Here is a 23951-nt window from a genome sequence, read left to right on the forward strand (position 1 = left end):
ACTTTGGTGCTGGTTATGGTGCCTAGGCTGAGCTTAAGGAATCGATCAGAAACTGGATTATATTGTGCAGGAGCACAGACGAGAATTCTAGGATTCAGCTGGAAGAAACCAGGTTGGGACAATTCGGCACCTGCTACAGACTTTGCTTTCCTTGTGAAGCTTCCTATGCTTGTCACTATTCTGTTCCCGGTGGGGCCTGTCAAAAGCAGGTGCTGCTGTTTGGGGTATGTGGCCCTGTAAGCTCTGAAGGTCCAAATAATCTAATGCCTGTTACATTGTGTGATTTGCATGGTTTCATGTTACATGTCTTTGACTGTTGGAGATCCCAATAAAGTATAATTATTGTGGTTCCCATGCTCTGTGTTGTCTGAGTAGTGTTCTGCCCATGGTAAGGAGTTTGTGCGTTCAGTTGGGACGAGCCCTGGTCCATGCAGTTTTTCTAAAGGTGGCTGGGCCAGTGGACGAGAGCATCTACCGTGTCTCCACAGTCATGTCATGCAGTGAAGTCACTAATGCAGCACTGGTGTCTGGACCTGGTGAGCCCTCATCAATAATTCCAGTGATATAACTGCTGCTACCAAAGTAATATGACTGCTCCACTCAAATCGCAGTAATGAGCAGTTAGCGCTCACTAAAGGCTGCTTTACATGTATCAATTTATCGTGCATTCGCATGTGCGATCGCACCCGCCCCCATCGTTTGTGCGGCACGGGCAATTTGTTGCCTGTGTCACACAAACTTGGTAACCCCCGTCACACATACTTACCTCCCGAATGACCTCGCTGTGGGCAGCGAACATCCTCTTTCTGAAGGGGGAGGGACGTTCGGCGTCACAGCGACGTCACACAGCGGCCGGCCAATAGAAGCGGAGGGGCGGAGATAAGCGGGACGTAAACATCCCATCCACCTCCTTCCTTCCGCATTGCCGGTAAGCTGCAGTTCATCGTTCCCGGGGTGTCACACGGAGCGACGTGTGCTGCCTCGGGAACGATGAACAACTGGAGCACAGAAGGACGTTCAATTTTTTGAAAATGAGCGACGTGTCAACGAGCAACGATAAGGTGAGTATTTTTGCTCGTTCACAGTCGCTCATTTGTGTTACATGCTAAGCTATGTCAAACAAGGCCAGATGTGCGTCACTAACGACGTGACCCCGACGACATCTCGTTAGATATATAGTAGCCTGTAAAGCGGCCTTTAGTCCGGGTTCCAGTGCTGCGGTGGTGACATCATTCAGCAGTGAAATCATTACCACAGCGCTGAAGCCTGGACATGGTAAGGGCTCATTGCTCACTACTGTGATCTAAGTGCTGCAGCTGCATTGTTATGACAGCTCCGCTCTGATTACAGTATGTCCTCTGAACTGTGTGTCTAATCCTATCATGCGACTAAACTTTATTTCTTTTTTCTTTTATAAATCAATGGCACAAGAAAAGTTAAGAAACTTTATAATACAACTTACCGTGGAAATTTGCTTCTTTCTCTACTTATCAGTCACTTTTTCTCTCCAGAATTGATCACTCACACTCTGCTAACTATAGATCTGTCTTCAGTGAAGCACTTTGTGGCTATAAATGTCTATTGAGAGGAAAGAACACAAATATAAGCTTCTGTAGCTTTTAGTGACTAGCACCTGCAGAGGAGAAAACCTGCTATATAATGCATGTCACATAATTACCAGAAATAGCGTTATTTCTCATGTACTATTTTGAAAATCATCTAAAAGAACAAATACTTTAAGGGTTTTTAGAAAAGTCGTCCATAAATGAACCAATCTGAGTAAAAAAACAAATACAGATAGCTCTCACCCTCCCCAGGTCCAGCTCCGCCCCCTTGCCGCTGCTCTCGGCTCTATAATCTGATTGCAGCAGTAATGTCATGTCGATATCAAACATCGTGGAGCTCCGAAGATCTGCTCATGTAGACGGCTCAGTGATTGGTTGCAGCTATGAGCGCTACCGATGTGACTTCAGAAATGACATTGAGATGGAAGCGGTGGCAGGGAGCTGGAGCTTGAGCCCGAAGAGTGAGTGGTATCTCTATTTGTTTTCTTAGTAGGATCAGATTGTTTTGGGACTACTTTTGTCAAAGTGATGCTTGCGCACCTGGCAAGGATCAAAAACTAGTAAAGTTGTTCTTACGGTCATTTAACCCCTTAGATGCAATAGTAGCCACAGAATCTAAGGGGGTTTCATGGTGGTGCTCTTCTATGTACCGTGTAGATCTGATAGGTTGTGTAATGTTGTATTGTTCTGTTTTATGGCCATGTGTATGAGACAGTGGATGTGTGCTGGTATTGGCCTAATTTTCTCTTTCGAGGTCACAAGAACCGTGACCCACGATGAAGGCAATCAATCTACGTGTGTCTTCACAGTCTCTAACTGTAACCCATTATAGGGCGTTCTCAAAGAACGTGTCGTACGGAGAATGCCGATGTGACTTCTCGGAATATAATTGCAGTTTTACATGTGTTGAAATATTCATCATGAAGAGTTCAAGTCTTATTAAACTAATAAAAGGCTTCGCTGCTCATTTTACGGTCGTTTTCATTAGGTGACTGTAAAAAAAAATTGCATGACTCTCGCTTGTACTCTTGGGTCATGTAGAGCGAAGTCAGGAATCTCGTTATTCTTGAGAGACAAATTTGGTAACTTTTCTCAGCAGTTTCATAGGAATTATTCAAGAGCACGGCGAGAAATGTTCAAATAATTGAGTTGAAAATCTGATAATGTCTTCAAGGTGACAGTAAGGTCAACAGAATTTACTATGAAGGTGCGTAGTAAGGATTGACAAATGTACGTGATTCCACAGGATCCTCGTGGTGAATCCTAATGAAATAAAGACGAGTAACATGGCAGCGAACAAAAAGCCGGAAAAGTTCTGTGCGAGCACTTCAAAGGCCTTGGATTGAAAATGACTAATGGCCAGTTGGCAACAGGTGGTTTGACGGTGGAGTCATAGACGAGCATGGTAGCACCATAATAGAATGGCAGGAAACGTGCAAAGGCAAACACACGTGCAAGATGAGAGAGAAAGAAAGAAAGAGAGAGAGAGAGAGAGAAAGAGAAAGAGAGAAAAAGAGAGAAAAAGAGAGAGAGAGAGAAGAGAGAGAGAGAGAAAGAGAGAGAGAGAGAAAGAGAAAGAGAGAGAGAGAAAGAGAGAAAGAGAGAGAGAAGAGAGAGAGAGAGAAAGAGAGAGAGAGAGAAAGAGAGAGAGAGAGAGAAAGAGAGAGAGAGAGAAAGAGAGAGATAGAGAAAGAGAGAGAGAGAAAGAAAGAGAGAGAGAGAAAGAGAGAGAGAGAGAGAAAGAGAAAGAAAGAGAGAGAAGAGAGAGAGAGAGAAAGAGAGACAAGGAGAAAGAGAGAGAGAGAGAGAAAGAGAGAGAGAGAAAGAGAGAAAGAAAGAGAGAGAAAGAGAGAGAGAGAGAGAAAGAGAGACAAGGAGAAAGAGAGAGAGAGAGAGAAAGAGAGAGAGAGAAAGAGAGAAGAGAAAGAGAGAGAAAGAGAGAGAAAGAGAGAAAGAAAGAAAGAGAGAGAAAGAGAGACTGTGCCTATGCTGTTTCTGCCTTTACCCCGGTCACCAAAGCTCACCGTCATTATTCTAGTTTCCCATAGACTTACATTGGGCGTCGAATATTTGCGAATAGTCGAATAGCGGTGACGTGTTCGCCGGCTATTCGGCAAAGAGAATATTAGGGTATTCGATCATCCCTAATGCTAGGCTTTTCTAGAATAATATTTCTGGTGGAGGCGCACACCAGCTGTCTGAGCATTAATGAATTTGGCGCATCTTAATCCACCGCACCATATTCCATTGCTCCACCGCATCTTTCATTAAGACTGCAAGACTTGATAGCCAGAAGTCATCACAGTTTTGGATGAGCTTGTGTCCATTGTGAGCAATAAACTGCGGCAGTAGAGTATTTCCAGACTTGCATTTGCCTCAAAGGACCCCAAGGAACAAGAAGACCAGACAAGGATAAGTCTAGTTCTTTACTAAAGGGGTGAGATTGTCATCTAAAGAAGGGGATGGGACACACTCAAGTGACAGATTTTAAATCTCTCGTGATGTCTACACAGCCAGCACTGCTGGTGAGTATAAATGTTATTGCTTTGCCGGGGGGAAATCTGCTAATGTTCCCCATCCTGGGCCACTTCCTGGTAAATATGTCCTCCAGCCAGTCCAGGTTTTGGACTGGAGCCTCTCTTTTCCACCTTGACTCCTCATTTAAATGAGGTTTCCTTTCTCTTGGTGCCTCAGGGTTAATGTCAGGTTTTTTTGCCAGCAGCTCATACCAGTGCAGGTCAGCTGTAGCTGCTTTCAACCCACTCCCCTTTAGGTTTAAATAGTGGGGTTTTCCTAGCAGTCCTTGCTGTTGATATAATTTATTCTTCTCTGGCCATCCTGGTGGAAGGAGCTGCTGAGGAATTGTCCTATGCCCATCCAGCTTCTACTTTGGAGTCTGCAGCCGTGGATTTTGGTGCTTGTATCCTTCTTGTTATCACCATCTGTCTTTCCTTTTCCCCTTGTGTTTATTAGGGCAGCAGTGGGACTAGTGTCTCCCGGTGGCCATCTCACTAGTCAGGGGTGTTTGCAGGGCTAGTGATGGATTAGGTATCCAATTCGGCGATGGGTTGAAATACCCTGTATAGGATGCTAGAGAGCTCAGGTAACAGCTTGAGTTGAGTTAGGAGGTGTCCCTGCCCCCTCTCTCTAGCCATGGGGCCAACGTTGTTAAAGTGTCCCTCCTTTGTGGCATTTTTTGTAGTGCATTCAGATGCACGCCGGTCTGAACATACGTCTCATGCGGTGCATACGGACTTCTCCTACTCTGTGCATGACAACGCTCTTCTCTTTTGTATTATGGTGCTTTGACGGCACACTTGGCTCTGCTGTTTAAAAGTGCCTGTCTGCACACTTGGCTTTGCTGTATTTAGTTGCCTAACTGCATGCTCAACTCTGCCATTCCAAACTAGGTGTCGGTGCACTTTCCTCCTCCATTCGGTATGCAATTTAATTTAGCATATCTAGCTCCACCGTTCCTAGAAGTCTCACGTGCCATCCAGTATTCTCAAGTCTACCATATCATGAATCATCCAAAATACGTAAGGGTACTTTACACGCTGCGATATCAGTATTGATATCGCTAGCGAGCGTACCCGCCCCCGTCGGTTGTGCGTCACAGGCAAATTGCTGCCCGTGGCGCACAACATCGCTAACACCCATCACACGGACTTACCTTCCCTGTGACGTCGCTCTGGCCGGCGATCCGCCTCCTTTCTAAGGGGGCGGTTCGTGCGGCATCACAGCGACATCACACGGCAGCCGTCCAATAGCAGAAGAGGGTCGGAGATGAGCGGCCGTAACATCCCGCCCACCTCCTTCCTTCCTCATTGCCGGTGGACATAGGTAAGGTGATATTCGTCGTTCCTGCGGTGTCACACATAGCGATGTGCTGCCGCAGGAACAGCGAACAACATCGAACGATATTAAGGAAAGAACGATGTGTCAATGAGCAACAATCTTTCACGTTTTTGCGCTTGTTGATCGTCGCTCATTGGTGTCACATGCTGCGATGTCGCTAACGACGCCGGATGTGCGTCACTAACGACATGACCCCGACGATATATTGCTACCGATATCGCAGCGTGTAAAGCACCCTTTAGTCCTGCTTGCAGATACAGCTTTTCTGTTCCGCATGTCCACCAGCATATTCAACTATGCTGTAACTCGCCGCACCATCGCTGCTGGTCCGTGCTACTCTTCCTGACTTCCTGATATGACCTCTAGGGACCCCAAGTGCCAATATAAATATTCCATGTTTTACCTCTTCACTAATAGTAGATAAAATAATAGACATATCTATTTCTGGCAATAAAAAAAAAAAATCAAAATGGAAATTGATTTTTGAGGATGAATTGGCAATGGCTCTGCCTCCTCCGTACACGCCGGCTCCTGGAGTCCTTATCATGACTCAATTATCTTTAGTTCTGTATTGCTGAGAGTGGGAATTGCAGAGGGTTCATGGATATTCAGTTAGTGACTCTGTTCTCCAGTTAAGATGCTTTATAAATCACACGGACAGTGATAGAGCTGTACAATTTTCTGCATCTGAGGGGGCATTAGACTTTAGAGACAAGGAACGCTATAAACCAGAACAAAATTGAGCTATCTGGCAAAACATTTGCTTTCTCTTGCTATAAAATGCTGATTCCAATGTTTTATGATTAGTAGCCGAGACTCTCTACAAAGGAACTGTATAATTTCGTGAATCACTACCTGGAAAACAGCTGCTTACAAACGCTATGGATTGTTTTTCATTTTATTTTTTACACGTTAGCTCATTAAATGCATAAATAGTGAATTATTTTATAGAGAAATTAATATTTTAATTGTGTTTATTAGTAATAACAATAATAATTAATATTATTACAATCATATTATTATTAATAATAATAATAATAATAATAATAATAATAATAATAATAATAATATGAATAATAGCCATTATATAAAGTAAATTTATTTTTTGTATTTATGTATGACCTTTATATAATTTACAATGGTGTGCTTTATACATTGCAAAATATTTATGTAATATACCTGATTTTTGTTTGTTTTTTCCTGATTTTTTTAAAATTTATTTTGGTCCCTATAGCCGTATCACGATCCCATTCACTTTACCTACTATATAAAGTGGGGAAAAAAAACCTAGTGCAGTAAAGCGGTGGAAATAAAATTAATTTGGGGTTTTGTGTTTTAGCATTTTTTGTCTAATAAATTTTGCAAAAAAAAACATTTGAACTCTCCTAAATTCAACATTTCTTTTCTTAATTTTGTTTTGGGCTAAATTAGGGAAAGATGATGAAAAAAAAACCAAGAAACATCACTTTGCAGCTTTAACATCTTTCCATAGGTAAGCGGCTATAATCCATGTGAAACGTACGTCAGGTCCTCCACACAGAGATTGTCTTCCATTCTGCAGCTTTTCCAGCACTGGCGCTTAAGTAAGAATTAACCTTCTTTTTTTTTGTTCTAAACTATTATATTAATTGAAGTGAAGAGGGGGATAATGCCGCGCATCAGCCAAAATGAAGATGTAGCACGTTGATGTTATAAACGTATTCTTTTATTCCATCGGTCTACGCGTTTCGAGGATACACCTCTTCTTCAGGACCAGTGCATCAACATAGTATCTATATACTATGTTGATGCACTGGTCCTGAAGAAGAGGTGTATCCTCGAAACGCGTAGACCGATGGAATAAAAGAATACGTTTATAACATCAACGTGCTACATCTTCATTTTGGCTGATGCCCGGCATTAACCCCCTCTTCACTCTGATTTGTATGCACATCCACGTGGGGCTGCAGCAGATGCCTTCGTCCTATGCTCTATCAGTGGTTGTGACTATCTCACAACCTTTTCAGGTGAGTGTATTTTTCCTGATCTACCTCACTGATCTGTTGGTATTACACTATCAGCGCTCCTTATTTTTCAGTTTATTATATTAATTGAGTCATTGTTTCTCTTAACCTTGAGGATATGGGGATAATGGACACTTGATAGGAGGTAGTGTATTTCCAGTGCTGGTATTGTGCATATCCACTGTACTTACTCTGTTTGTGTTTTATGTATTTTATATTTCCTTTGTGTAGTGTGATTTGATACATCTTTGGACATTTATACCTTACATAGTCACTGTACTAGGTTTGTTTGTGTCTATATATGTAAAAAATGCAGCTGTGTTTTTTGACTCTTCATTGCTTTCACTGGAGAAAAAAAGCAACAGAAACGGTGAAAGAATTGACGCTGTTTCTTTCAAAAACTCAGCTATTTTTCATTTCATTTGGGGAAAAAAAAAAGCAAATGTAGATGCAGGAGATTTCTGGAATCTCATAGGTTTGGCTGGTACTGTGAAAATCCAAAAAACTAAATAGTTTTCAAAGCCAGCTTACCCGTACACTCCTGTGTGTGAATTCCAGTATCAATCCAGAAGATAGTCCGCACGGAAAACCAGAGCAGGAGCCAGCCACGGGAAATCCAAATTAAAAAACTTTATAACTCCAGCAGACAAATTTGAGGATGCAGATATATATTAAAATGATAGACCATGTAGAAGGCGCTTGTACGCCGAAACGCGTAGTCCAAGCAGGCTACCACTCCTAATCTTTTTCCTTCACCGCCCAGAAGTGTGGCTCCAATTTTATGAAAGTTTTTCAAAATAAAGATTTGCAAATGCAAAAAAAAATTTAATATATATCTGCATCCTCAAATTTGTCCGCTGGAGTTATAAAGTTTTTTCATTACTGTGAAAATCAGATTTTTATTTGCAATTATTTGCATAAAACCAATGAAAAAATATCCAAAAAAAGCAGCAAAAACACACTATGCGAACATAGTCTTTTGCTGCTTTTTTCAGCATGGAAAGAAATGAAAGTGAAAAAATGCAGCTGCTTTTTGATGCTTTTGTGGTGAATAAACCTTATTTTACTTAAACATGTACTGCAGACAAATGACAAACCAGATAAGCAACAAAAATGCGGCAAAAAAGCAGTAATAAGGCCCTGTGCACACGCTGCGGATTTACAGTGGATTTTGGCGTGGATTTGTTGCAGAAAATGTGTCTAACATTGCTGCAGTCATTCCCCAGCAAATCCTATGGGTTTTAAAAAATGCTGTGCGCACACTGTTTTTTTATACCCACGGATTTTCCGCTGCGGAATTAATGAGCATGTCACTTCTTGTCTGCAAGTACCTGTGGTATTTGCCATAGATAATGGTAAAAATCCGCAGGGACCAACCTGTGGAAAATCTGCTGTAAATCCGCGGAAAACTGCAGTAAAACTGCATGCGGATTTCGCGGCAGTTTTGGTGCGGTTTCTACCGCGGGTGCGGGATTCTTCAAGTCTTCAAGAGGGTCTAGATTTTCCTTAAGAAAAAGGCACTTTCTAGTGAGCACATAGCCTTAAGCAGCAAAAAATGTAGCAAGAATACAGCAAAAAATGTGCCAATAAAGCAGCAAAAATGTAGCTTAAATACAGCAAAAAAGGTAGAATTAAAGCAGCAATAAAGCAGCAAAAATGCAAAAAGTAGCAAAAATGCAAAAAAAAAACAGCAGAAATGCAGCAAGAATGCAGTAAAAACATACCAATAAAGCAGCAAAAATACAGTAAAAAAAAAGTAGCAATTAAGCAGCAAAAATGTAGCAAAAATACAGAAAAAAATAGAAATAAAGCAGCAAAAATACAGCAAAAATTCAAAATTGTAGCAAAAAAGTAGCAAGAATTCAGCAAAAAATGTAGCAAAAATGCAGCAAAAAAAAGCAGTAATAAAGCAGCAAAAATGCAAAAAACAGCATAAATGCAGCAAAAAAGTAGCAAGAATGCAGCAAAACAAATACCAATAAAGCAGCAAAAATACAGTAAAAAAAATAGTAATTAAGCAGCAAAAATGTAGCAAAAATACAGAAAAAAATAGAAATAAAGCAGCAAAAATACAGCAAAAATAGTAGCAAAAAGGTAGCAAGAATGCAGAAAAAATGTAGCAAAAATACAGCAAAAAAAGTAGTAATAAAGCAGCAAAAAACAGCAAAAATGCAGCTTTTTTTTTTACTGACGAGAGATTAAATTTTGCTGCAGAAAAAGACACAGCAAAAATGCAACATGTGAACTTAACCTTACATGGCACGAAGCATAATAATAGTAGTATAATAAGAAATCAAAGTTCCAGGCCAAAATCGAGCAAACTGCAGGATTCTGGTCCGGGCAGCTCCGCTCATCACTCACACACAGATTCTAATCATTTGTCTTTTCTTACTTCATTTGATCATTTCACAAACTTTTAGAATGTTTTTTTTTCATCTTTCACTACTGTTGTTTTTCTTTTTTTCTTTTTAATTGCACAAAGCTTTAAAATAAGTTCAAATACATCATAATTTCTCTTTTGTAAATGGCACAATGTGAGGCCGTGATGGAGGTAACCATTATGGATATTACTTCCATTATGTTAAGCGACGTAAAGTATGTGCAATTTCGCTCCGCAGATCAGGCTGACACTTCTTGGAAATGAAAGACAATTTCAACAATTGGTTTGTATAATAGCTGGAATAAAAAAAAATACCAGGTTTGATATTTCAAAGATAATATATTGTACCGGCAAGATAAACCCTACAGCTGTCGATCACAGAGGCAAATAATATACATAGTAGTGGCTTTATTTATACACAGCTTTAAGATTTATGACGGCTGTAAGTTTGGTTTTCACTTTTGTTGATTTTTTTTTGCATTTCGCCTTTTCAATGTTCACTTTACAGCAAAAATTGTGCATGAACGTGGCACTGTGGCTCCTGATACAAGTTTGTATGATTATTTTAAATCTTATTACATAATTGGTTTCTAATTATTCCATTCGATTTTTTTGGATACGCAAAGTGACCCAGAAACAGCAAGTTCAGAGAGTTATTATTATTATTATTTATTATTATAGCGCCATTTATTCCATGGCGCTTTACAAGTGAAAGAGGGTATACGTACAGCAATCATTAACAGTACAAAACAGACTGGTACAGGAGGAGAGAGGACCCTGCCCGCGAGGGCTCAAAGTCTACAGGAGGAGAGAGGACCCTGCCCGCGAGGGCTCACAGTCTACAGGAGGAGAGAGGACCCTGCCCGCGAGGGCTCACAGTCTACAGGAGGAGGACCCTGCCCGCGAGGGCTCACAGTCTACAGGAGGAGAGAGGACCCTGCCCGCGAGGGCTCACAGTCTACAGGAGGAGAAAGGACCCTGCCCACGAGGGATCACAGTCTACAGGAGGAGAGAGGACCCTGCCCGCGAAGGCTCACAGTCTACAGGAGGAGAGAGGACCCTGCCCGCGTGGGCTCACAGTCTACAGGAGGAGAGAGGACCCTGCCCGCGAGGGCTCACAGTCTACAGGAGGAGAGAGGACCCTGCCCGCGAAGGCTCACAGTCTACAGGAGGAGAGAGGACCCTGCCCGCGAGGGCTCACAGTCTACAGGAGGAGAGAGGACCCTGCCCGCGAGGGCTCACAGTCTACAGGAGGAGAGAGGACCCTGCCCGCGAGGGCTCACAGTCTACAGGAGGAGAGAGGACCCTGCCTGCGAGGGCTCACAGTCTACAGGAGGAGAGAGGACCCTGCCCGCGAGGGCTCACAGTCTACAGGAGGAAAGAGGACCCTACCCGCGAGGGCTCACAGTCTACAGGGAATGGGTCATGGTACAATAGGTGTGGACAGAGCTGGTTGTGCAGTGTGTACTGGACTAAGGGTTATTGTAGGTTGTAGGCTTGTTGGAAGAGATGGGTCTTTAGGTTCCTCTTGAAGTTTTGCACGGTAGGGGAGAGTCTGATGTGCTGAGGTAGAGCGTTCCAGAGTATGGGGGAGGCACGGAAGAAATCTTGTACGCGATTATGGCAAGAGGAGGTAAGAGAGGAGTAGAGAAGGAGATCTTGTGAGGATCTGAGGTTGCGTGCAGGTAGGTACCGGGAGACTAGGTCACAGATGTAGGGAGGAGACAGGTTGTGCATGGCTTTGTATGTCATGGTTGATGTTTTGAACTGGAGTCGTTGGGTGATGGGAAGCCAGTGAAGGGATTGGCAGAGTGGCGAGGCTGGGGAGTAGCGAGGGGAGAGGTGGATTAAGCGGGCCGCGGAGTTTAGGATAAATTGGAGGGGTGCAAGAGTGTTGGAAGGGAGGCCAGAGAGCAGGAGGTTGCAGTAGTCGAGGCGGGAGATGATGAGGGCAAGCACTAATGTTTTGCTGATTCTTGGTTAAGGAAAGCACGGATCCGGGAGATATTTTTGAGTTGTAGTCTGCATGAGGTGAAGAGGGCTTGCATGCGTGGCTTGAAGGATAGAGCAGAGTCGAGGGTAAGGCCGGCTTCTCACTTGCGATTTTCTCGCAGTAGTGCAATGCGAGAAATTCTCGCATTGCACCCGGACTCATGTTAAACAATGAGGCAGCTCCCATCTGCTATTTTTTTCTCAGTCCAAATCGGACTTTTTAGAGTTTCTCCCACGAGTCTCTCCAATGCAACTCTATGGGAGCGTGCAAAAAAAAAGCATGTCATACGAACCAGCACTCACACCATCCTAGTGACATTCGTTTTTCTAAATACATTAATAACATGTTTCTCAAAACACTGGAAATGAGTGAGGTCTCACAATGTCGGTCAATTATAGAGATTGACCGACATTGTGAGACCTCACTCATTTCCAGTGTTTTGATAAACATGTGATTAATGTCAGTCGGTCTCTCCCTCTCGGTCTCTATTCTCTCTCTGCCAGTCGGTCTCTCTCTCTCTGTCCATGTCGGTCTATTCCTCCCCCCCTCTCATACTTACCGATCCCCGATCACCAGCGCGGCGCTGCACGGCGTTCATACTGCTCCGGCGGCTTCTCCTCTTTTGAAAAAGCCGGCCGCTCATTATTCAATCTCGTATTCCCTGCTTTCCCCGCCCACTGGCGCCTATGATTGGTTGCAGTCAGACACACCCCCACGATGAGTAACAGCTGTCTCACTGCAACCAATCACAGCTGCCGGTGGGCGGGTCTATATCATGCAGTTAAAAAAATAAATAATTAAAAAAAAAACGGCATGCGGTTCCCCCCAATTTTAATACCAGCCAGGGTAAAGCCACACGGCTGCAGGCTGGTATTCTCAGGATGGGGAGCTCCACGTTATGGGGAGCCCCCCACCCTAACAATATTAGCTAGCAGCCGCCCGGAATAGCCGCATCCATTAGAGGCGACTGTCCCAGGACTGTACCCGGCCATCTTGAATTGCCCTGGTGCGGTGGCAATCGAGGTAATAAGGAGTTAATGGCAGCAGCCCATAGCTGCTACTAAGTCCTAGAGTAATTATGGCAGGCGTCTCCCCAAGATACCTTCCATGATTAACCTGTAAGATAAAGTAAATAAAGACATACACCAAAAAATCCTTTGTTTGAAATAAATGACAAAAAAAACAACCTCTTTCACCACTTTATTAAACCCCCAAATACCCCTCCATGTCCGACGTAATCCACAGAGGTCCCTCGACGCTGTCAGCTCTACTACATCGGAAGCTGACAGAGAGCAGTAACAGACCACAACCGCTCTCTGTGAGCTCCCCGCAGCGACTGAAGATAGCCGCGCTATCAGCGATGACGTCACTCAGGTTACCCGCGGCCACAGATCTCAGCGGGAGGACTGCAGCTGTGGCCGCGGGTAACCTCAGTGACTGCACCGCTAATAGCGCTGCTCACTGCGGTCACTCAGGGGATTTGCGGTCACCGGTGAGACCTTCACCGGTGACCGAAAATCAGGCCATGCCACACAGACAGAGCCGCGGGATGACAATGAAGTTGGGTGACATTCATCTGACTTCATTCTGATCGCGCGGCTCTGTCTGTGTCTGCTGTCAGCGGCCATTCAGCTCTGCTACATGGCTCTGTCTGTGGCTGCTGTCAGCGGCCATTCAGCTCTGCTACATGGCTCTGTCTGTGTCTGCTGTCACCGGCCATTCAGCTCTGCTACATGGCTCTGTCTGTGGCTGCTCTCAGCGGCCATTCAGCCTGCTACATGGCTCTGTCTGTGGCTGCTGTCAGCGGCCATTCAGCTCTGCTACATGGCTCTGTCTGTGGCTGCTGTCAGCGGCCATTCAGCCTGCTACATGGCTCTGTCTGTGTCTGCTGTCAGCGTCCATTCAGCTCTGCTACATGGCTCTGTGTCTGCTGTCACCAGCCATTCAGCTCTGCTACATGGCTCTGTCTGTGGCTGCTGTCAGCGGCCATTCAGCTCTGCTATATGGCTCTGTCTGTGTCTGCTGTCACCGGCCATTCAGCTCTGCTACATGGCTCTGTCTGTGGCTGCTGTCAGCGGCCATTCAGCTCTGCTACATGGCTCTGTCTGTGTCTGCTGTCAGCGGCCATTCAGCTGTGCTACATGGCTCTGTCTGTGGCTGCTGTCAGCGGCCATTCAGCTCTGCTACATGGCTCTGTCTGTGTCTGCTGTCAGCGGCTATTCAGCCTGCTACATGGCTCTGTCTGTGTCTGCTGTCAGCGGCTATTCAGCTCTGCTACATGGCTCTGTCTGTGGCTGCTGTCAGCGGCCATTCAGCTCTGCTACATGGCTCTGTCTGTGGCTGCTGTCAGCGGCTATTCAGCTCTGCTACATGGCTCTGTCTGTGGCTGCTGTCAGCGGCCATTCAGCTCTGCTACATGGCTCTGTCTGTGTCTGCTGTCAGCGGCTATTCAGCTCTGCTACATGGCTCTGTCTGTGGCTGCTGTCACCGGCTATTCAGCCTGCTACATGGCTCTGTCTGTGTCTACTGTCACCGGCCATTCAGCTCTGCTACATGGCTCTGTCTGTGTCTGCTGTCAGCGGCTATTCAGCTCTGCTACATGGCTCTGTCTGTGGCTGCTGTCAGCGGCTATTCAGCTCTGCTACATGGCTGTCTGTGTCTGCTGTCAGCGGCCATTCAGCTCTGCTACATGGCTCTGTCTGTGTCTGCTGTCAGCGGCCATTCAGCTCTGCTACATGGCTCTGTCTGTGGCTGCTGTCAGCGTCCATTCAGCTCTGCTACATGGCTCTGTCTGTGGCTGCTGTCAGCGGCCATTCAGCTCTGCTACATGGCTCTGTCTGTGGCTGCTGTCAGCGGCCATTCAGCTCTGCTACATGGCTCTGTCTGTGGCTGCTGTCAGCGGCCATTCAGCTCTGCTACATGGCTCTGCTGTGTCTACTGTCACCGGCCATTCAGCTCTGCTACATGGCTCTGTCTGTGGCTGCTGTCAGTGGCCATTCAGCCTGCTACATGGCTCTGTCTGTGTCTGCTGTCAGCGGCTATTCAGCTCTGCTACATGGCTCTGTCTGTGGCTGCTGTCAGCGGCCATTCAGCTCTGCTACATGGCTCTGTCTGTGTCTATTGTCACTGGCCATTCAGCTCTGCTACATGGCTCTGTCTGTGTCTGCTGTCAGCGGCTATTCAGCTCTGCTACATGGCTCTGTCTGTGGCTGCTGTCAGCGGCCATTCAGCTCTGCTACATGGCTCTGTCTGTGGCTGCTGTCAGCGGCCATTCAGCTCTGCTACATGGCTCTGTCTGTGGCTGCTGTCAGCGGCCATTCAGCTCTGCTACATGGTTCTGTTTGTGGCTGCTGTCAGCGGCCATTCAGCTCTGCTACATGGCTCTGTCTGTGTCTGCTGTCAGCGGCTATTCAGCTCTGCTACATGGCTCTGTCTGTGGCTGCTGTCAGCGGCCATTCAGCTCTCCTACATGGCTCTGTCTGTGTCTATTGTCACTGGCCATTCAGCTCTGCTACATGGCTCTGTCTGTGGCTGCTGTCAGCGGCCATTCAGCTCTGCTACATGGCTCTGTCTGTGGCTGCTGTCAGCGGCCATTCAGCTCTGCTACATGGCTCTGTCTGTGGCTGCTGTCAGCGGTCATTCAGCTCTGCTACATGGTTCTGTTTGTGGCTGCTGTCAGCGGCCATTCAGCTCTGCTACATGGCTCTGTCTGTGTCTGCTGTCAGCGGCTATTCAGCTCTGCTACATGGCTCTGTCTGTGGCTGCTGTCAGCGGCCATTCAGCTCTGCTACATGGCTCTGTCTGTGTCTATTGTCACTGGCCATTCAGCTCTGCTACATGGCTCTGTCTGTGGCTGCTGTCAGCGGCCATTCAGCTCTGCTACATGGCTCTGTCTGTGTCTGCTGTCAGCGGCCATTCAGCTCTGCTACATGGCTCTGTTTGTGGCTGCTGTCAGCGTCCATTCAGCTCTGCTACATGGCTCTGTCTGTGGCTGCTGTCAGCGGCCATTCAGCTCTGCTACATGGCTCTGTCTGTGGCTGCTGTCAGCGGCCATTCAGCTCTGCTACATGGCTCTGTCTGTGGCTGCTGTCAGCGGCCATTCAGCTCTGCTACATGGCTCTGTCTGTGTCTACTGTCACCGGCCATTCAGCTCTGCTACATGGCTCTGTCTGTGGCTGCTGTCAGTGGCCATTCAGCCTGCTACATGGCTCTGTCTGTGTCTGCTGTCAGCGGCTATTCAGCTCTGCTACATGGCTCTGTCTGTGGCTGCTGTCAGCGGCCATTCAGCTCTGCTACATGGCTCTGTCTGTGTCTATTGTCACTGGCCATTCAGCTCTGCTACATGGCTCTGTCTGTGTCTGCTGTCAGCGGCTATTCAGCTCTGCTACATGGCTCTGTCTGTGGCTGCTGTCAGCGGCCATTCAGCTCTGCTACATGGCTCTGTCTGTGGCTGCTGTCAGCGGCCATTCAGCTCTGCTACATGGCTCTGTCTGTGGCTGCTGTCAGCGGCCATTCAGCTCTGCTACATGGTTCTGTTTGTGGCTGCTGTCAGCGGCCATTCAGCTCTGCTACATGGCTCTGTCTGTGTCTGCTGTCAGCGGCTATTCAGCTCTGCTACATGGCTCTGTCTGTGGCTGCTGTCAGCGGCCATTCAGCTCTCCTACATGGCTCTGTCTGTGTCTATTGTCACTGGCCATTCAGCTCTGCTACATGGCTCTGTCTGTGGCTGCTGTCAGCGGCCATTCAGCTCTGCTACATGGCTCTGTCTGTGGCTGCTGTCAGCGGCCATTCAGCTCTGCTACATGGCTCTGTCTGTGGCTGCTGTCAGCGGTCATTCAGCTCTGCTACATGGCTCTGTCTGTGGCTGCTGTCAGCGGTCATTCAGCTCTGCTACATGGTTCTGTTTGTGGCTGCTGTCAGCGGCCATTCAGCTCTGCTACATGGCTCTGTCTGTGTCTGCTGTCAGCGGCTATTCAGCTCTGCTACATGGCTCTGTCTGTGGCTGCTGTCAGCGGCCATTCAGCTCTGCTACATGGCTCTGTCTGTGTCTATTGTCACTGGCCATTCAGCTCTGCTATATGGCTCTGTCTGTGGCTGCTGTCAGCGGCTATTCAGCTCTGCTACATGGCTCTGTCTGTGTCTATTGTCACTGGCCATTCAGCTCTGCTACATGGCTCTGTCTGTGGCTGCTGTCAGCGGCCATTCAGCTCTGCTACATGGCTCTGTCTGTGGCTGCTGTCAGCGGCCATGTAGCAGAGCTGAATGGCAGATGACAGCTGCTGAGAAAAAAAAAGGATCACATACGGATCACACACGCCTTACACACGCTCTGCTAGTTATTAAATAATTTAAAAAAAGCATCGCACTTGCATTGCACACTGACCTAACGTGAACTAAAATCGGCCGAGTATTTTTCAGGCAAGTTGGACCGATTTTACACGCATAGATGTGGTTCCAGCCTTACTCCAAGGCAACGAGCTTGTGAGACTTGGGAGAGTGAGCAACCATCAAGTTCGATGGAAAGTCTTGTTGGAGGAGATGAGTGAGGAGGAGGAAAGACAATGAACTCTGTTTTGTCCATGTTACGCTTTAGGAATCGTGCAGAGAAGAAGGATGAAATAGCATTATAAGAGAGTTACGTTCCAGCAAATTGGGGTGAATATTTTATGGATAACTGTTACATACACCGCGCGTTATTGATGACCTAACAATACTTTATGGTTGCAATGTTGCTTTCTGTTGGGTCATCCTGAAATCGATTTTCGGCCTTGTTTGCATGCTGCATTTTTGATGCATTTTTGGTGCGGTTTGTTGCCCATATTTGCATGTCTATCCTTATGCCAGCAAAGTCAATGAGAATTCTGAAGTTCTGTGCGCACGTTGCTTGTTTTTCTTGCAGTTTTGGGTTCAGAAAAGAGAAGCAGTGTGCTAATTATTGGTAAGTTTTTTCCTGCGTTTGGCTATATGTGCACGCTGCAGAAAATCACAAAAGAACTGCACCTTGTGCCAGAAAGACGCACTTTGTGCCAGAAATTGCAAGACAAAAAGCATGCATTTTCGCACATTTTTTTGCACATTTTTGTCCCATGCATTTTTTTTTAATATAGTTAATGGTTGGAAGGTCTAAAAGACACAGGACAAAAACACACACAGTATTGACATGCTGCAGTTTGTTTGTGCACCAAAAACAACAAGAAAAAAAAAAAAGCAACGTACGTGCAGCATTTCTGAATTTTCATACACTTTGCTGGGAAAAGGAGAGACATGAAGTTTTGGGCAACAAACTGCACCAAAAAAATGCAGAAAATAATGAGTAAAAAAAATGCAGCGTGTGCACACAGCCTTTTGTAGCTCTTCCAGGCATTGATTTCACAAAGAAAACCTGCATGGCACAAAAACACATCAAAACACATGCATTTTTTGGTGCATTTTTCTGCCACGAGATGTAGAAAATTTCTGCACCAAAATTCATGCATTTTTTATGGGAAATCAATGGCTAGAAGAGTTAAAAAACACAGCACAAAAATGCACAAAGAATTGACATGCTGCAGTCTTTTTGTGCACCCAAAAAAAAAAGAAAAAGTGCACATTTCTGAATTCTTATAGACTGGGAGAAGAAAAGACATTCAGTTTGGGTCAACAAAGTGCACCAAAAAATGCAGCATGCACACACAGCTTTTTGTAGCCCTTCCAGGCATTGATTTCAGACAAAAACCCTGCATGGCACAAAAATGCATCAAAACACATGCGGTTTTTTTCCATGTATTTCTGACACGAGATTTAGAAAATTTCTGCACCAAAAGTCATGCATTTTTTATGCGAACTCAATGGCTGGAAGAGCTAAAAAAAACGCAGGATGAAAATGCACAAAGAATTATAATGCTGCAGTTTGTGCACCAAAAAAAAAAAAAAAGGCAATGTGCACAACATTTCTGAATTCTCATAGACTTTGCTGGGATAAGAAAAAACATGCAGTTTGGGGCAACAAACTGTACCAAACCAACACGTAAAAAAATGCAGCGTGAGCGCACAGCCTTTTGGAGCCCTTCTAGGCATTGATTTCACAAAAAGAAACTGCATGGCACAAAAATGCACCAAAATGAATGCGTTCTTTGGTGCATTTTTCTACTACGAGATGTAGAAAATGTCTCCACCAAAGATTCAGCGTGCACATGTGGCGCCCCTGACCTGGTCAGGCACCACTGAGTACTGCACCCATGCTGGGGGCAGTACAATGCAGGTAATCCAGAAGGCTGATCGAGGTGTGACTACACAGGCGCATAGTAATCAGGTCTCACACATCTACCTTTGAGTGGACCCCTGGGGAATCCAGGAGGGGGCGTGGCCTGCATGTCCACTCAAGGGGTGTGGTAGAGAGCCTTGTTGCTAGGTGGCGTAGGCAGACAAAGTAGGAAGGAGTGAGCTGAGTCTGAAGTGGAGCTCAGGGAGAGCAGACGCAGAGTGGAGACCTGAAGCTGCCACTAGTCAGACAACGTACACGCAGTGACTACCAACGGGGAAGATCGGTCACCTGCTAGTGCCACCTGAAATCCACCCTAAGCTAGAGAGAGCAAAGGGGTGGCAGAGTAAGGGGACTGCCAGGGAGGTACCAGGCCCACAAGGGTAACAGGTCCCAGTGCAGAGATTTATTCAATTTTCTCCTGCCAAACCTGCCGGTGGGGGCACTTCAGACCCACGCCATACCACCACAGACTCCACAGCCACGTAGCAACGAGAGGGCCCATAGTTCACAGGAGGCAAGCAGCTGGAGTGACCTGGTCCAGGCTACAAGCAAACGGGCCAAGGGGAGAGAGGAATCAGCAACTTCCCTGGTAGACCCCAGCAGGGCTTCAAGTAGGGGTCACCCCAAAACACACAGGGCTAGGAAGGTGAGTTGGTGGTCACTCATCAACCAGCCGGAAGGATACCTGATTCCAGCCTGGTTCATCCCAGCTACGCCCGGGTTACTCACCCTGCCATCAACTGTGAGTAAAAACCCTGAAAGACTGCCTGGACTGTGTTTGAGTCATTCTGCACTTGTGGTTCCACCCACTCAAAACGGGCCCTGGGGCCAGCCCTACTCTCGGGGGGCCACACCATCTAACTGCATCTATCAACAACCTCAGGCGTCCCTTAACCAGCAGTGGCGGTCCCCTGACCGCAATACCGAGAGTGGTGTCACGGAAATCCTAAAGAGAAGGTTCCCTACCTGTGACCAGACTGTTCATCCACGTGGAGTCCCTGAAGGTAATGCACCGACACAACCCCTGTGGGGCTTCACACACCAAATTCCCATATTATGTATTGTGGAAACCTGGCAGCAAATGGGTTCATAACACACTGGATTTAGGTTGACCATGCTCAGCAATTTCTGCAGGACAGGGAGGGGAGTGTTGGGGTGCGAACGTGCCTGCCATCATGGAAGGTCACCACTCTGCATTTTCACTCATATTTATTTTGAGCAAAAAAGAAAAAAGCAACAAAAAATTGGGAATTTTAGGGATACATTGTAGCCAGCTTTGGCTCAAGCAGCTCCAGAGCATTCAACTCATTTAGTGAACCAGGAGCACACACCTTCTCCGCCTGCCCTTAAATACTCCATGTGCCATTATCAAAGGCATATACATTTGATTCAAATAATAATAAAAAAAAAACAAAAACATTTTAAACATAAATAATAAATCAGTGCTATCCCCTTCTGAAGTACAAAAGGATCTTACAGATCAAGAAAACAAGCAAGCCATACAAAAGAAACCAAATCTCTCCGTCTGCAGCTCTGCCTCACCTGGCTGTGATCCGGTGCAGCCACACGCAGGTACAGCTGAATGCTCATGTCCAGTAATCATCTGTTAGATTGGAGCAGCAGCAATCCATTGGCAAAACAAATGTGCACACACAGCTTTTTCATCTGCAGGAACTGGTTTTTTTTTTTAAAAAAACATCAGCGTCTATGGAACATGGATCTCATCGCTCTTTACCTTCCATTGGAAACTGAAGAAGTAAGCAAAAATGGATTGACTCGCCCACCCAGGGCTGTGGGACACCCGGTGCCGGGCCGGACTAGTCCGGGGGTCGTCAGTGGTGGCGGGGCCCGACTCCGTGGCCCTGGTGGGTGTCAATTAAATATGGCTGGTGAATAAAGTTTATGATTGTTGTGACGCCACCTGTGGTTTGCGGCTCTTAGGCCGCCGCTGCTGTAAGAGGCCTCCGGTGCTGATGGACTGGCAGCTATAGTGGTACTGCTACCCACAGGTGGAGCGATACCCCGGGGCAACAGTTGGTGCTCGTGAGAGTCTATGGTGTGATGTTGTGTGAATAATACGGTGCAGGGCCGACAGGCAGTGAAAGAAACAGGCACAAACAGTAGCCTCTTTACCTTCTCCTCTTTTATTTGGTAACAGTTTAGTCCAGGGAGACCGTCACAGGTGGTAGAGGGCTCCTGAGTAACTGAGGTATCTTTTTGGCCAGATGAGTATGAGGCCTACTCCTGTTCTTTCTTTACTGTTATAGGACCCTGCTCTCTGGCTTAGCAATGGCCCTCTTGCTGCTGGGACCGGTGGTATGTCCCTTTCCCTCTGTAGCAGGCTGCGCAGGCCCTCTCTAGTGCTTCTCTGCTGGAGTTCACACCGGGCCCTGGTGATGCAGCTGTACCTTCGGGCTGTTTATGGGCCAGGTGCTTGCAGCTCACCTGCCCTTCGGATTCGGCTACCAGGGAGTATTTTAGGCCCTGGTGGCCACAGACTCCGATGTCCGAGTCTCTTCTGTGCCTCTCTGCTCCTCCTGCTTCACTGGGCCAAGCTACTCCAGCTCCAGGCCCCAGTTCCACAAGACAGCACTACTCTGCGTCTGCTTTCTCTCTACAGACTGAACACAAACTCCTCCCTCAGGTCAGACTTGAGGAATGCTCCCTGGAACTCCAGGTTCAGAGCTCCCCCTGCTGGCCCGAGAGAGGATGGTGTTGGATGTTGGTACCTACTGGCCAATAGACCTCCCAATTACCTCCAGGCTCAGCATCACCCTTGGAGGGGCAATGCTGTTGTGGCGACCAGGTCCTGGGGCGCCACAGGATCATTTACAAATACAAGAATAATGGATGGCAAAATAGCAGTCCGTTAACGGACCCGTTCTCCATAGACTCCAATGTTAAAAACGGATCCTGCAAAAATAGTTTATTCAAAAAGGACAAAAAGTTGTGTTTGCGGAACGTTTTTGCCCACAATTGCTGCTGGAGCCATTCTAAAAGATGATTACTGGACGTGTGAACATAGGCTAAGATGGTAATGCTGGGGCTTAGCCTGTACAATCAACAGTGGACAGAGACGGAAGATATCTGACCAGTAGGAAAACAAAAAGAGAGAAAACCATACAGACAAACGAATGCATCCTTCATCCACCTCTCTAAGGCCTCTTTCACACGTCAGTGATTCTGGTACATACGTGACAGTTTTTCCATGTACCAGAATCACAGACATACACTGACCCATTAAAATCAATGGGTCTGCACAAACATCAGTGATTTTTCATTGAACGTATCTCCGTGCGGCATACATGCTTGTCCGTGTGCTCCGCACGGAGACATGTCCATTTTTTTCTGGCATCACTGATGTCACACGGACCACAATATGGTGTGATCCGTGAAACACGTACCAACAAAACACGTATATTGAAAATAAAATTATTTTTCTACTCACTTTCTCCAGCGACGCTGTTTCCGGCCACTGCTCTCTGCAGCTTCCAGGCCAGCTAATTACTGTCATGGATATGCATTTATGCACGGCACAGCCAACCTGGAAGTAGCTGCAGAGGTGACAAAGCGGCAGCCGGAGGCAGCATCCGGGAGACTTCAGCACCAGGGACAGCAGGAGCAAGGAGAGGTGAGTCTATCTCCATGTGCAATCACGGAACATGGATCACGGATTGCACATGGACAACCCATGTGTGTCGTGAATCACAGAGCACAGAGGGACATATGCATTTTTTACACGGCAGTGTAAAGCATCTGGGTTTTTTTTACTCACATGTGAAACAGGCCTAACGGAGAGATAAGTCTAGAGGAAACAGAGGACTTTGTAGTCAACAAGGGACTTTGTGGAAGGACAGATGACTTTGTAGGGGTCAGAGGACTTTGTGGAGGGAGAGGACTATGAAAGGATATAGGACTTTGGAAGGGACAGAGGACTTTGTGGAAGCACAAATGACTTTATGGGGGTCAGAGGACTTTGAGGAGGGGGAAGGCTATAGAGCAGACACAGGACTATGGAGGGGACAGACAACTTTGGAGGTAATAGAGTACTTTGGAGGAAACAGAGGACTTTATAGGGGATAAAGATATTTTTTCAGGGTACAAAGGACGTATCAGAGCTGGTTGTTTTGTCAGACAAGTTGTAGTTTTGAATTACACAATTCAAATTACTATATTAAGTACTCCGAGTGCAGTAAAATGGTGGGAAAAAAATATTATTTAGCATTTTGTGTTTTAGCAATTTTTGTCCAATAAATTTTGCCCCCTAAAGTTGTATTCTCCTAAATCCAATTTATTTTTTTACATTTTTCTTTGGACTAATTCAGCAAAATAATGCCAATTTTTGATGGCAGGAAATGAGGTTGGAAAAAAAACCCTTTCACTTTGACATTCACCTGTCCTGCCGCCACAGCCCTCATCTCATGTTCTGTCAGACTTTGGAGGGTACAGAGAACTTTGTGGGGGTCAAAGGCCTTTGTGAATGGAGGGGACAGAGGACTATAGAGGGGAAAGAGTACTTTGGAAGGGATAGAGGACTTTGGAAGGGACAGAGGGCTTTGGAGGGGCCAGAGAACTTTATGACAAAACAGAGGACTATGGAGGGAATAAAGGACTTTGTGGAAGGAAAGATGACTTTGTTGAGGGAGAAGAATTTGGAGGGAACAGAGGACTATAAAGGGGACATACAACTTTGGAGGAGACAGAGGAAATTGGAGGGGAGAAAGGACTTTTTGGGGGGACAGACAACTTTGGAGGGTGCAGATAACTCTATGGAGGGACAGAGGACTTTGGAGGGAACAGAGAATTTTGAAAGCTACAGAGGAGTGAGAAAGATGACTTTTGAGGAGGACAGAGACTTTTAAGGAGGTCATTGGACTTTGGGAAGGGACAAGACATTGAGGGGCAAGGA

This window comes from Anomaloglossus baeobatrachus, chromosome 12 (assembly GCF_048569485.1).
Source record: "Anomaloglossus baeobatrachus isolate aAnoBae1 chromosome 12, aAnoBae1.hap1, whole genome shotgun sequence".
Classification (NCBI taxonomy): Eukaryota; Metazoa; Chordata; class Amphibia; order Anura; family Aromobatidae; genus Anomaloglossus; species Anomaloglossus baeobatrachus.